The sequence below is a fragment of the Electrophorus electricus genome, chromosome 9 (genome assembly GCF_013358815.1).
Source record: "Electrophorus electricus isolate fEleEle1 chromosome 9, fEleEle1.pri, whole genome shotgun sequence".
In the NCBI taxonomy this organism is placed as follows: domain Eukaryota; kingdom Metazoa; phylum Chordata; class Actinopteri; order Gymnotiformes; family Gymnotidae; genus Electrophorus; species Electrophorus electricus.
In genome coordinates, this window is record NC_049543.1 from 16186275 (window position 1) to 16201757 (window position 15483).

Consider the following 15483-nt stretch of genomic DNA (forward strand, 5'->3'; position numbering starts at 1 on the left):
AAATGATGTCAAATAATCAACCAATAATGCATGGTGATACTAAGCTTACACATTAGCTGGTTTAGTGAGGATGTTCATGTTGCTGTCTATATGTCCCTCTCACTCTCTCTCAATTTTCTCTCTAAGTGGTTGTTTATAGCTTAACTGTTTCTAGAGTGACAAGTGAAAAGAATGACAGCCAAGATCATATTTATACAGAACATTGTTCAGTTAGTGCTAGTATTGAGACACCATTGCATAACTAATAGCGGTACAGAGTCAACTACATTGAATTGCTCTTTAACAACAGCTTCTACACATTTGCTTTTGAAGTTTAATTCAAAAGTTGGCTGCAGAATGACCATTTGTAGGAGGGAACAATATGTGTCAACTTTCACCTATGCTTGGTCGAAAAATGGATGTAATCTTGTTGACACCAAGTCTACAATTTCATGGAAAGGATCCCTTCACTGCTGCACCGAGAGCTGCTAAATAACCTGTTAAATAACCTGTTAAAGGCCGATTAGCTCAGTTGGTCAGAGAGTGGTACTAATAACATCAAGATCATGGGCTCAATCCCCATATGGGCAATGTGGATTTTGGCTGATGAACGACTCCTTGCAAACAAACCAGACATTGCAAAAAAAGGCACATTTTTCAACTTGTGTTGCTTATAACATTGCTTGTCTGCTAAGACAGAAAAATGAGATTGTAATCTTGAGTTCACAATTAGCAATCTTATCCATGGATTTGTGCTTGTTGACAAATTTTGAACATTGCAAAGAAAAGTATCAAATCAGAGGCACTTTGGCATTAGTGTAAGGCTCTTGATCGTTGTGTGAGATCGTTGTGTGAATTGGTCAAAGAAGCCATTCAAGAGGCATGCAGATAACTTGCATCATCTCTACCAAATTATAGCAAGTTAGGTGTCTGGCAGTGCCAGGGAGTTCAAATCCTTTAGTCTGAACTGAAATGTGTTGGGATCTGATTATGCCTGACACTGAGATACCACAAATGAAGGACTCCAGAAACATTTGCTATCAGAAATGATTTCATCATAGAAAAAAACTACAAATTCTAGACTTAAGAATGTGAGCATCAATCCCACTAACACTCACATACTAAAAGAGCACTCTACCACTTGAGCTAGTTCTCCTAGAGTGGGACTTGTTTGCAGATCGGACAAAAGCTGAAGACACAGTGGCATGGCAATTCTCTAGGAGATCATACCAAATCCTGCATCCACCCTAAATATTTCATCTAGCTGTGAAGTCAAAAAAGCTTATTCCTGAAATGACAGGAATAGTTCTTGCAGATTCTGATATGCTATGCAAACAGTATAAAATGTGAGCTATGTTAGATCTGGCAGCCATTGGCTCTAACTGTCTCTTTTTAACGAGTTAAGCAATGCTTACAGAATAACTTTCTATGGCTTCAAATACTTCCAAGAATTAAACCTTGCAGAGCTCTGTAGCTAGACACATTGTCTCTGAAGGTTTGACATGTTCATTTGACAAACTAGCTAAAATAGCATCTTTTGGTTTGATTAAATTGCCCCTTAGACCCAGACAAAAAATTGCTCCAAATCTCTCTGCTTATTCATGCAGCAATGAACCAGATTTCCAAAGAAAGAGTAGGTATGATTAAAGCTAGAAAAAGTGCCTACTTTTTGCTCAGGCAGAAAATATGAGATTTTAAATATATTAAAAAAAGAAAGATCTGATGAGGAGCTCTCTCAGGCACGCCAAAACCCAAGATTGAACTTGGGACCTTTAGATTTTCAGTCAGTTTTATTTTATGTTGCCCGATGGTCCAGGAAGAACATTGTTTCATTTTTGCTGTGTACTTGTATATAGTTGAAATGACAATAAAAGCCTTTTGAACTTGAACTTAACCTAACGCTCTCCCAGCTTTGCTATATCAGATAGTGGCAGCTTTCATTTGGTTGGTTATGATTAAAACATTACCAATGAATGTAGGTCCACTTACAATAATATGGTATGTACTCAGAAAATGATTTTACAGCTGTGAAATCCATGGACCAGTCGGGCAGGTCCTCACAGTGCAGTCATGCCTTCAGGTGCACTTTCACTTCCATTAAATAGTTCTACATAAATGGTATGAGATGACAGTGCTTCTTGATCATCTCTGAACTACATTCTTACCATTTATAGTCATTGCACCAAGTCTCAAGTAATATTGGATAGAGAAGATTATTTTCCCCCAATTTTTAACATCTTGCATTGTCCGTACCTCCAGATTTGGCGATTTGTTTCTTACCTTATAACACCTTATAAGCAAAAAAGGCACTGAGCATATTTTTCTTGATGCCGAGAGTGCAGCTACCCATCTCATGCTAGCTGAGGTACTGTAGCAGCTAGTAGGTCACATGAATGCATATAACCTAGTTGGCTAGAAAGGTCTGAAATTTTTCACTGTTCCAAGGTAATTGTCTGTGAGATTGCCTTTAGTGTTGTCCTATTGTGTTCCATTGAGTTGCATGAAGAACCTTATGATCTCATTGACTTTATTCAGGGCTTTTGAGCATCCAGGTACGTGCCAATATAGTGAATCCAGAAGACACTTAGGTTGGTCTGTCTGGTCTTGGAATCCTAGTGAACAGCTCTGTCTGTCAGGATGTAATGCTTTGAGCCCTTGGTGTTGTTACCAATCCTCTTCTGAGTAGTGCTCATGTACTTTCATATGCATTTATCTACCTTGGTGGCTAGTATTCCTGACAGGAAACTCAAGCAGGGTATTGGTCTGTATTTGTATTTTTGGTACTTGCTAGTGTCCTTCTAGACCTATATTGTCCTGCCTTCTAAACCAGTACTGTCAAGTCTTTAACAGGTGGATTTCCTGCTAGTTGGTCATGCACGATTGTTAAGTTTCATTAGCCATTAATCATGGATCATGTCAGGTCGAGGGGCTTCCTAGTTCTTCATGTTTCTGACCCACTCTTGGACATCTGCTGTTGTACTGCTGATTGGTTCCTGCTCTGGGAGACTGTGGTGCTCTGTTCTAAGTTCTCTTACCTACAGAGCAGGTGAGCAGGTGAGCATACCCATAGTGGTGCTTTGTGATGGTTCATTCTCCCACATGTTTTTTCAGTACTGTTCTGTTTCTGCTCTGGGTAGATCAGTCAGGATTCTGTTGCACTTAAACTGGGTGTACAATTTGAATGGTTGATTGGTGAAGAGGGCATTTACGTTTTGGCTGCTGCTTTTGTGTATCTCTGCAGACTGGACACCAGTGCTGTTTACCTAAGGTTTACACATCATCCCAGCCATTCAACAGATAATGCAGTTGTCCTCACTTTATCTGACCCCATCCATCTGAACAAAAAGACACATATGTTAGAATTCTGTTCATAGACTGCAGTTCAGCATTCAACACCATCATTCCTGTGTCTGGTTGAAAAGCTAAGACTGCTAGGTCTTAACTTCTCCCTCTGTGGCTGCATCCTGGACTTGGACTGGGAAATTCTGTCACTCTGGATCGGTTTGGATTTAAGAAGGTTAAATTAAACATTGTGGTACTGTTCCAAATGCAGTAATGTAACCGCCATATTTGTTTTGCATCATAACTGCGTCCAAATAGCAGAAACAACACTGGCACATTCCCATTCCTGAGCCTTCCCCTGGTTCCATGGTAAATGTTTTACTTCCGAGTTTCTGGTTTGGTTTGTTCTTTTCCCTTAATTATTTCCAGCTGTTTCTACTTTTCTACTTTTGCCCTCTTAACCTTCCTATTTAAACCCCTTGTGTGTCTCCTGTCTCTCTGGTCATGCTCTTAGTATTCTATCTGCCTTACTGTGTTTTGTTTTTTTCTGTTTGCTTATGTAATTATGGATTCCCTTTGTTCGTTTTAGCCTGGTTTGTATTTCTGTGTTCCTCATTTATTTAGGCAATGTCTATTTGTGTTTCATCCGTGTTCAAGCAAAAGCTCCCATTGTTATGACTGTTAATCTATTAGTCTCCTTTGTTCTTTGTTTTACGTCCGTTTATAGTCACGTGTATGTGTTTGTTTTATAGTGTTTTCTTGTTTTTTCTTGGTTTGGTTAAGTATGATTATACTACGAACCATTAGTCTTTTCTGTTTTGTGTTTATAATGCGGGAGGCTAGGCAAGATGCAGGAAGGAACCAAGTTAAACACAGTGATACGTTTATTCACACACAACGAAGACAATGTGGCTCACAGGCCGATGTAAGGTTAAACACCAACAAAAATCAATGACAAAACAAGACCTTATATTCACGCACAGTATCGACATAAAACAAGGAACAGGTGTGATAGTCGGGGAAAGTGTGGCCACAAAAACGAACACACACACAGACATACCATAACAGTGTTATTAAACTCACTCCTTTTTATTCATTCCCTGCTGTCATTTAGTCATGGCTTCATGTCATATATCAGACTATAACTTTCTATACTCTCTCATATGAGACAATTGTACTCCGCATGTGTGCTTGCACTCAAGCTCAAAACATTACAAACACATGCGCATGCACCCCCTGTAGCTATAGCAGCACAATGAATTAGTAAATTGCAATTGTTGCAGCACTTATGAAACATAAAAGGGATCATTTATAAAAAACAAACAAAAAAAAACCATTTAGGTATATTTCATGTGACGTGAACTTCACATATACTGCAGCTGAGTATGTGTAGGGCTAACACACCATTTCTAATCACCTTTTTGCTTTCATTATCTAACTGTTCCTTTGTTTTTATTTCTGATGGCTAAAATGTGTATTCTTCAGCCTCCTCTACTTCAACTTACAAACACAAGATTATGTGGGCCTATGTTTTGTTTATGCATAATTCATCTCCCATCACTCAGTTCTTCCATAGCCTGTTATTACATTCCATAAACAACTTGGACTGCTTGATTTTATTCAGTGACATGGAGCGATGACTAAGTAGACACATACGTGGGGCCTGTGGGGTGGACCTGTAATAAATGCTGTTGAGCTGTTTCATTCTAATAATTTAGAAGGTTGCAGAACTGCAAACTCCATCACAGTTGGGGCATCTGTGTCATGGAATGCTCCTCCCACCACAAGTCCCGTGGTACAGCCCGCCGTGTGCAGGGGGATTCACGATTGTCTAATTCGTAACCATGTCCCCCTGGGATAGCACACACCTGCACAGAGTTTAATGTTAATTGTTTGTCTGTATTTAAACCCCTGTCAGTGGGGTCCCTTGTTGGTCATTGTCTATGTAGATGTCGCTGTCAATGTCTATTTAGTGGTAACGTTCGTTTGTGTAGCCACATTCAGTGTTTATATAATAATGTTATATGTATATTCATATTTATCTTTAATGACATGTGTGAGTGCCACTGTTGTTGTCTACGTCGTGTGTTAATAAACATCTGTCAAAGTCGAGGGATTCTGAGCATCCTACTCTCTGCCCTGTGGCACTCGGGCTGTTACAGAATGACCAACTACCACAGGACGCCAACTCCTTCGACAGAAAACAGACTTTCTATAGGGATGTGCCTAAGGACATCCCAAGTTGCTACCGGGATCCCTGGATCTTGAGGAGAGGTCTGCAACCAGAATTTGCGGTCACTCCGGAAGGGGAATGGATTGCCCCCTGGAATTTCCTGGGGGGGCTAGGGCTACCAATCCAAGGCAGCAGAGAGCCAAGGGGCTCCACGGGGACCACGGTGAAGGCAGTTTGGTGGAGCCAGCTAAGTTTCTAGCTAGTGAGGGAAAAGCCCACCTTCTTCCTCTTCCGCGGATACACCAGGAATACTGGATGGGTCCACTCAAAGTCCCTGAGCTGGACTGCCTCTGGGGTGCTCCTAGAGTGGCTGGCAAAAGGGAACCATTAGGGGGAGTAGCACATTCAGAGCCGGGGCGGACATGCACCCCTGTGTGTCCAGTGGGGCAATGGACATGCCTCCAGTGCCTGTGCTGCTAGAAGGTGCTGCGTTATTGCGCCTTATGTGTGTGTCTGTAGGCACGTTTGTTTGTGTGTCTGCACCTTTTGTGTGTCTACAGGCACATCGTCATGATATGTGGAGCGTATCGGACTGCCCTGAGACGGGCACGGACTCTTGCTTTTCTGCATCCTATGGAGAGATCTTCTTTGTTGGTGGTTCCTAGCCCACCTTGTGTTGGGTGGGCACCAGGCCTTACCTTTAGTTGTATTTGTGTGTATGTATATACAGCAGCCTAGGGATCGCAGTCCTGGAATGGACACATCAGGAGCCACGCCCCTTTGGAGGGGGTACTGTCATGGAATGCCCCCGCCCCCAGTCACATAGTACAGCCCGCCGCATGCAGAAGAATTCACGTTTATCTTTTGTGAGCACACCCTCCTTGATGGCACACACCTGCACAAGGTATAATGTTGTTGGGGTTGTGTGTTGATGGCACACACCTGTTGGTGTGTTCTTCCTCGTTGGTCATTGTTTGTGTAGCCTCTGTTAATGTTTTGGTTATTGTCATTAGCATTATGTGTATTCATGTTCACCATTCATGTTATGTGTGAGTGCCACCATTGTCATATACGTTGTATGTCAATAAATGTTTGTCAAAGTCGAGGGATTCTGTGCGTCCTACTCTCTGTCCTGCGGCACTTGGGCCATCACAGTCTGAAAATCACATGGACCATAAACCTTTTTTTAATAACATAAATAACATAACATAAGTCTAGTTTTATCCCTCTTTTATTTCACTGTTTATATTTTACACTCTGTTTTATCAGTTTTTATGTTGTATGATTTTATTATTCAGTGTTCTATCCTTACATTTGTAATGTTTTTAGCATGACTGTGTATTTTTCAATCTATTATCTTCTATTCATAGTGAGCCACAATTGCTGCAAACATCCTTTTCTTTTTCTCGCATTCTTTACCCTTCTCATCTTTGCCTTCTCCTTAAGTTCTTCAGATTTTTTCAGCTCCTTCTGCCGTTTTTCTGCCTCCTTGGCTGATTTTCTTTGCTCTTTGGCTTGCTGCTTCAGCAACTGTTTCTGATTCATCTCCTCCAACATTGCAAACAGTCTCATCACCCTCTCCCAGTGCTCCCGTCTTTCCTTCTATTCCTTTTCCAGTTTCTTACGTTCCTTAATTTCCATTTGCTTCTCTTTTTCTATTGTCTTTCTCTACTTATCTCTGACTTTTTCCTCTGCTTTCAACATGTTTTTATCCATCTTCTTTATCAGGTCCCCTTCACTTGTCTGTTGGACTCCATCCTCTTCTTCCTCCACAAGAACTGCCTGCAATTTCTCTACTCCCAACTTAAACTAGGAAATCCAGCCTCTCTGAGGGAACAAGAACCAATTAATTAAGCTCTTAACCAACAATTAAGCTCTCCTATTCATAACAGCCCAGACAACTGCTGCCACACACTCTAAAAGCTTACTGTCATTGTGACTGCTTAGACTGTTACCTGTACACCTAACACAAAAATTAGTGTTTCGTATTGCACAGTCAAGATTATTCTTACAAGTTACAATGTTATTAAAATGACTTCATTTTGGTTACCATGACAATAAGAATGGGGCGCTTTGAAAATACCAATTCCAGACCAATAAACAGAAAAGTAGAGATGATGCATAAAATGGCTTCTGTATGAAAATATCTTATCATACATTTACTCACATCTGCAGGAGGGGCTGCCACATCTCTCTCCTCCTTCAGAGTCTGCTGCTCCTCCCTCATCTTCCTCAGTCACTCTCCTCGCTTTTCCTCATCTGCAGCCTTGTGGTGTCCCATGTGAAACAAGGGGCAACTCACACTGCGATGCGGCAGAATGGTGCCGACATCTATATTGTTGGTTTTAGTATCCTCCTGCAAAACAGCAATGTGTTTTCTGATATCAAGCTCTATAGGAGGGTGTCTAGCATGTAAATTGTATCGAAAAAGGTGTGAACTTGCTGCTGTCTCAACAAAAATCCCGTCAGTTTAAAACCTGTGGAACATGGTAAACCACAAAGTTTTCAGCTCATGAGACAAAGCACTGGAAATTCCCAAGAAAATTGTCAATAATTGCCCCACATTTGTCCTTTCAAACCATATATGCAATTTACACTGTCCTCACCACTTTGTGAACTACATAATTTTTTCCCCACCACTTCTTGAAAGTATATAGAGATAATATTAGTATTTCCTTCACAAGCTTGTTTTTGCTTCATTTATTAAAAATAATTTGATTAATATGCTGTTTTGGTCTATAAATCTAATCGCATTATGCTCTTAATGTCAATCAGAACACGTTCCTGCTGATATGTTGTCATGATAGTAAACGCAGCACAACTGATGTTTCTTGAATTATGGTTTAATCAAAATAAACAGAAAATAACTGTACTACAAATATATATTAAACCATAACTTTAGTTTTGAGAAGCGGGCAAAATGGGAGTTGCAGGCAACTACACATTTAGGGCTTTGTTGGGCAGAATAAAGACTAGATAAAACAATCCAAACAGGACAAGCGAAAAGGCAGGAACCATAATAACAGGTATCAGAACCATAATAACAGGTATCAGATAACAGGTATCAAATTTTCGTTTTACCAAACGAAATTTTGCAAATGGAATACCAAACAAGAGGCTTTATATACGAACATGAATCAAGGTAATAAAGGGCAGGTGTAGTTAGATGTCCGGGGATTGGGAGTGACATGGACAGTCACGTGCAGAGGGGTGACAGTGCTGATACTCCTCCTTGTGTTGTTCAATGCCTATGACAGACTTATGTAGTGAGTCCATAAAACCTTTCATGAAGTTGTTTCAGTCGCAGTTAATTTTCTTTTCAGTAAATGTGTGTGCCCGAGGATTTAATGTCTTAAAGGGATGTGAACTTGATGGGAGACAGAACTGATTGGACACCTTGTCCCCACAGGCCAGTTGCAACAACTGGGATTAATTGCTAAACTGGTAGAAGCTAAGACCATTTTCATAGACAGGTTTACGTCTGTTGCATCAAGACCAGTAGCGATGAACGCCCCAATTTAAAATGTGTAATAATGACCGTTGCTAAGTAACTTGCCCTGCTATTAAGCAAAATTGCTACTGGTACTCACTTTGGCAAGATAGTCCGCTATTTCCTATGAGATTACAGAATATAGAGGAAAACAAAACCCGCTGACAGTGAAATACATAAATCAATCGAATTATATTCACATAAACCACACTTATTTATATATGGTCAATTTAGCTAGCTTTGTAATGACAGTCTAGCTAATGTTAGCTAGCAAATTAGAGAATATAAAGAATTAAAATTAGACTATGACCAAGTTATCTAGCTGCAGGCCTTTCACTCTTGTATAGTGCTAGGCTCTTTCACAAAATGGCCCTTATTGTGAAAGCAAAAATTGCATTTTGAAATTGTGTTTACCTTGTATTTCCTAAGATGTGACAATAAATATATCCCCAGGTATTAAATAATTGAATAAATTTACGAGCATAATTAGCTACTATTATATTTATCTTAATTTATGTATACTCACCGTCAGTGAACGTTCCTGTCTCAACTCGGACACGTTACAATTTCTTTTCAAAACTTTGCATCTTGTCTCATTAAATGACCGTATGCATTTATACCTATTTGTAGCCAAATAGTGAGGTCACATGGCAACGTTGTGACATCATAATACCATGTGCAATGGAAGGCGCTTATAATAGGACTATACTAATTTTACAAGAACGTCAGTTAATTTCACGGACCTATTTTATCAAAAAATATTTCATGAATTTTAGGATACAAATTCATTTTAGGTTACATTTCATGGCATTTATTAAATAACACTTAAGAAGCTTCATAGTTAGGCTAGCCACATAGACTCACTAGGCCTGCCATGCTAAGCCCCGTACTGACTTTAGTTTAGCAATGAACCACAAATAACTTCCAAAATATAACAGCGATGTTTGTAATGAAATGGCTTTTTAAAATCAAGAGCAGGAATGTTTATGAAAAATAAATCCACTTTATTGCAGGTCAAAAATGCATGTTACTTTTAGGAACTCCCCAGTGGGTTGTTCTTGTTTGACTTTTCTCCATAGCAAGAGAAAAACTGCTATGAGGTCTGGCATTAACCTTTCAGATAAGGCATATCATTTATAAAATAAATAATGTACTCGGTGGTGAATTATACCATGTGGTTCATAGATTTTCCCCACATTCCAGTAATTTTATTAAGTGCACTTTAAATAGAAAACAAAGACGCAGACTCAAGCATTAATAAAAGAGTATAGCCGGTCCCGTCTTTATTCTGAGGTCAATGTTACAAATGAAGCATAGTCTGGAATATGTCTATCAATCACACAAAGAACACACATTTTTATACAGTTTTCAGAACTGATTGTGTAATTGCCCCACCTTCTTTACATACTAGTGTTTGAAATCTCCGCAACAATGTTCAAACATACATTATTCAATATATGCAAATTGAAGCTTGACACCATTTGACAAGATTTTCCTTTTTTTAAACAAAGATGATCTCAACTCACACCCCCAAACACCAGCAAGATGATGTTGCAGGTCAGTATCACCCCATGGTAAGATAATAAACCTTGCTTAGCCACAGAACTCTCAAATAAATTTTCAAGTCTTTTAAAAACAGAGATCTTTTCTAACACTATAGAAGTAATTATCTCACAGGAACAGTTCAGAGTGCTCTGGCTTAGACATGTACAGAAGCCTTGAAACACACTGCATCAGAGCCTCAGTTCTGCATGTACAGAATCAAAAAGGTCTCTGACCTTAAGATACCCCAGAAACATTATTAATTTTAAGCTTTTAAACAGTCTTGCACCATACTGCACCTGTTACAGAGAGCTTCAAAGCCTTTTATAAATGTTATTACACCAACAGGAAATAGATTTTGGCTATACCTACACATTTATTATAAAATATATTTAAAATCTTTTTTTTTTTTGCTTTGGATTTCTGTAAATAACTAAACATTAATGTGTCTTACAAAATGTATGGAAATTCTAATAGTAATAAATACAAGATTTCCAATAAGGCTTGGTATTCTGAATTATGTGATAGCTTATTCTGGAAGTATTTATTTTTATTTTTTATTTTTAAATATTACATATAAATACCACTCCAGATTAATTTTCCCCAACTTTTAATATTTCGCATCATCCATACCACTTGATTTGGAAATGTGTTTCTTAGCATCATGTATAAGCAAAAAGACAATGGGCACATTTTTCTTCACGCCGAGAGCAGAGCTAACCATCTCATGCTAGCTAAGGAATGTGGCAGCTAGTATGTCACATGAACATGTATAACCTAGTTGGCTTAAAACTTCTGGAAATTTTCACTGATGCAAGTCATCGGAGGTGTGGAAAGGTATTTTGATAGCATTGGCAATCTCATCACAAAGAGAAATCCATAGGCATGGGCAGACAGATGTGACATTTCTCAAATTGTAGAATGTTTGCTTTGTTTGATTGCGAATGGAAAAAAAAAGGTTGCATGAAGGGGAAATAGCTCAAGTGGTAGAGCACTTGCCCAGCAAGAGAGAGATAGTGGGATTGTTCTACAGTGTATCTTTTCAGCAGAGTTGCATACTTAGTATAATTATATTGGCCACTGTCCTCAGAAAACAGCATTTTGGAAAGTTTTTTAGCAATAGGCTACCACAAGATTATCAAATATCATTCTCTATTTATATTGCTGCCTTGAGTGGTTCATGTAGTTTCCACATCTGCAACATAATGAAAATCCACCCCTTTTTGTCCAAAAAAAGACACTCAGCTAGATGTGCAGTGCCTTGTTATCTGAAGAATGGACTACACCAACTTGCTCCATGTAGGCCTACTACTCTGTGCCAGCAGACACCTGCAACTCATTCAGAGTGCTGTTATTTGCAATCAACCCTGGCGTAGTACTTCTCAAAGGTTATTGAGAAAGTCTAGATGGCTTGGTTGTAATCCAAACCGTTAAATCGCTTGACGACAGATTTGGCAGTTCCTAAAACAGCAACCTGCATAGGTGGCTGAGGCTCTGAAGAAAGCAGAGAGCTCAGAGATTCTGCCTGAGGTTTGCCTCCATTTGATTCTTCTTTCCCTCTCCCTAATGCTATTCTTGAACTTTGAACTTTGAGGAAGATGAGGGTAATAAAGGAAAGTAAAATTCTAGAATGGAATGTTATACTGGTCATTCAACTAAGATGTCAGAGATTCGGAAATAAAACATCTACATCCTCTAGACATAATTTACTCTGAGGTGTGTTTCCTGGAACTTGTGGCACCATAGTAGGGCGACTGACTCCAGATCAGAAATCACATCAAGGTCATTTGTCTCTTTCTACTCACTAGGAAAGCAGAATGTAATTTGCCAACTTTATTGTTTACTTGGTTGAATATTGTAGCTTTACCTCAATTTATTTACGATCAACTAATTTGTCAGCATTAATTATGCAGCTGTGAGAAAAGGTCAGTGAAACCAATACATACTAAAACATTTTGTCTTTGCATGCATTCACTCCTCAATCGATCTTGGTTTTTATGACTGATCTTTGAAAGCAAAAAGTATCCTGAATATGGCAAATCAGATTTGTTTTGCATGATGAATTGGACCTTGCATAGAGCACTTTTGGAGCCTTTGTCCACTAATGCATCTGCCACTACATTGTGTCTTTGGGTCATTGACCTTTTATTTTATTGTTTGTTTTTTTTCCTTTAGTTCATGTTGCATTTTGTACTATGTGTTCTTGTGGAAGAATATGCCATCCTACTAAGTGCTGTAAGTAGTTTGGATGAAAAGGTAGGCCTATTTGACCTGACTTGATGTGGAGAAATTGGACTTGGATATCCATGTTGACACCACTGATTTACATTACCTGTCCGTTTCTTACCTTTGGAGAAGTAGACAAATTACAGTAGCCTGGCCCTCTTCCTTCTGCCTTAGTGGCATGTATACGTCAACCTCACTTCTACAGCCCAGGTCTGATACCTGTTCTGGTTATGCGTTTATGATTGCAACAAGCAGCTTTAAAATGGAAAAAAAATTTTGATCCCTGCATTTTGATACAAACAGCCGAGGGTCCCACCCCATAATTTTGAGAAAGAATGGAAGGGAAAGTTTTCAGCAAACAAGTCCACCACTGAAAAGCTTAAGTTGATTAAAATCTAAGTAGATTCTTGAAATTGGAAAACTCAGGGCAACTTGCATATGGATGCATTAGTCTTTTTAAATTTCTGTCGGTGAATAAGTTAGGAATCTTTGGCTGTTCATAACTCAGGAGTTGTTTAGCAACTCTCTGCAACTACCACCTGCTGTCACCTCCATCTTTTCTTTCCAAAGTTCTTGAAGAGTCTGTCCTCATTCAGATGTCTGTCTTTCGTAAACATAATAAATCATCACTGGAATGTAAATCTCACCAACATCAGCTTCTACATGTCCATGGTGCTGCATCACCAATTCAAGACCTTAGAATTTCGCCAGAAGACACTTGGATCACTCTGACAATGCACGCAAACGTGGGTTACCACAAGATTAGCAAATATCATTCTCTACTCATATTGCTGCCTTGAGTGGTTCATGTAGTTTCCACATCAGCAACATAATGAAAATCCACCCCTTTCTGTTTAAGGAAGACACTCAGCTTCAGGTGCAGTGTCTTGTTATCTGAAGAATGGACTACATCAACTTGCTCCATGTAGGCCTACGACTCTGTGCCAGCAAACCCCTGCAACTCAGTCAGAGTGCTGTTATGTGCAATCAACCCTGCTGTACTACTTCTCAAAGGTTTATGAGAAAGTTTAGATGGCTTGGTTGTAATCCAAACCTGTAGTAGCATACCAGTCACTGCCACGATATGCTCTTTTTGCTTACATTATGGTTACATGCTAAACAGGAGATACCAGCAATACATTTAGCAGTGGAGCCTTTATATCGCTCGACAACAGACTCTGTAGTCCCTAAAACAGCAACCTGCATAGGTGGCTGAGGCTCTGAAGAAAGCAGAGAGCTCAGAGATTCTATCAGAAGTTTGCCTCCCTTTGATTCTTCCATCCCTCTCCTTAAAGCTAGTCTTGAATTTGTGAACTTTGTGGGAGATGAGGGTAATGAAGGAAAGTAAAATTCTGGAATGGAATGTTACATTGGTCATTCAAATAAGATATCAGAGCTTGGGAAATAAAAGATCTACCTCCTCTAGGCATAATTTACAAACAGGGGCATTTGCAGGATCTTGTGGCGCAACAGAAGCGCGTCTGACTCCAGATCAGAAGGTTGTGTGTTCAAATCACATCAAGGTCATTTGTTTCTTTCTACTCACTAGGAAAGCTGCATGACAGCATGTAACTTGCCAACTTTGTTGAATATTGTAGCTATACCTCAATTTATTTATGATCAACTTATTTGTCACCATTAATTATGCAGCTGTGAGAAAATGTCAGGGAAACCAAAACATATTAAAACACTTTGCCTTGCATGCATTCACTCCTCAATTGATCTTGGGTTTTATGACTGATTTCTGAAAGCAAAAAGTATCCTCAATGTGGCAAACATCAGCTTTGTGTTGCATTATGAATTAGAACTTGCATAGAGCACTTTTGGAGCCTTTGTCCAATAATGCATCTTCCACTACACTGTGTCTTTGGGTCATTGGCCTTTTATTTTAGTGCTTGATTTTCCGTTAGTTCCTTTTGCTATTTGCACTATTGGTTATTGTGGATGAATATGCCATCCTACTAAGTGCTGTAAGTATTTTGGATGAAAAGGTAGGCCTACTTAACCTGCCTTGATGTGCAGAAATTGGACTCGGATAGCCATTTTGACACCACTGATTTACATCACGTGTCCATTTGTCATCTTTGGAGAAGTAGAGGAATTACCACTACTGTGGCTCTCTTCCTTCTGGTTTAGTGGCAAGTTTATGAGAACCTAACTACTGCAGGCAGGTTTAATCCTTTGTCTGGTTATGCTGTTATGATTAGAACAAGCAGATATAAAATGGAAAAGAAAATTTGATTCTTGAACTTTGATTCAAATGCACGAGGGACCCACTCCATAATGTTGAGAACGAATGGAAGGGAAAGTTATCAGCAAATACATCCTCCACTGACAAACTTAAATTGATTAAAATCTAAGTAGATTCTTGAAATTGGAAAACTCAGGGCAACTTGCATATGGATGCATTAGTCTTTTTAAATTTCTGTCGGTGAATAAGTTAGGAATCTTTGGCTGTTCATAACTCAGGAGTTGTTTAGCAACTCTCTGCAACTACCACCTGCTGTCACCTCCATCTTTTCTTTCCAAAGTTCTTGAAGAGTCTGTCCTCATTCAGATGTCTGTCTTTCATAAACAGAATAAATCATCACTGGAATGTAAATCTCACCAACATCAGCTTCTACATGTCCATGGTGCTGCATCACCAATTCAAGACCTTAGAATTTCACCAGAAGACTCTTGGATCACTCTGACAATGCACGCAAACATGGGCTACCACAAGATTAGCAAATATCATTCTCTACTCATATTGTTGCCTTGAGTGGTTCATGTAGTTTCCACATCTGCAACA

At 39.2% G+C, this 15483-nt stretch overlaps 1 non-coding gene across 1 annotated transcript; it reads left to right on the top strand.

Annotated features, from left to right (window-relative positions):
* Positions 1 to 14147: 14147 nt before the first annotated feature.
* Positions 14148 to 14219, top strand: trnaw-cca. Its single transcript has one exon. It is a non-coding gene; the product is annotated as a tRNA-Trp (tRNA).
* The last annotated feature ends 1264 nt before the right edge of the window (positions 14220 to 15483 follow it).